At 36.2% G+C, this 260-nt stretch overlaps 1 protein-coding gene across 1 annotated transcript in view; it reads right to left on the reverse strand.

Annotated features, from left to right (window-relative positions):
- The window catches only part of LOC119592988 (cysteine dioxygenase type 1-like), a gene marked incomplete at its 5' end in the record, with an annotated part of 24978 nt that overhangs the window by 24306 nt on the left and 412 nt on the right, over positions 1 to 260 (reverse strand).

Below are 260 nucleotides of genomic sequence, written 5' to 3' on the forward strand. Positions count from 1 at the left end.
CTAAAAGATTAAACAGAATGGAATATTTTTTCGAGTAATGCGTATGTGGCGAGCAGGGAATTTATGATTGAATATATTGCTGTGAGACAGACTGACCTGGCGCACCATCGTTGATAACCGTGATGTTATGCATATCGTGTGTGCATATGCATTAGTGCATATGCACACACGATATGCATGCTTCGTGAAGAATATATGCATTTGCTTCGTGAAGAATATACAGTATAAAAATATTAATACTAATAACTACGAAGGAAAAG

The sequence above is a fragment of the Penaeus monodon genome, chromosome 31 (genome assembly GCF_015228065.2).
Source record: "Penaeus monodon isolate SGIC_2016 chromosome 31, NSTDA_Pmon_1, whole genome shotgun sequence".
NCBI classification, from domain to species: Eukaryota; Metazoa; Arthropoda; class Malacostraca; order Decapoda; family Penaeidae; genus Penaeus; species Penaeus monodon.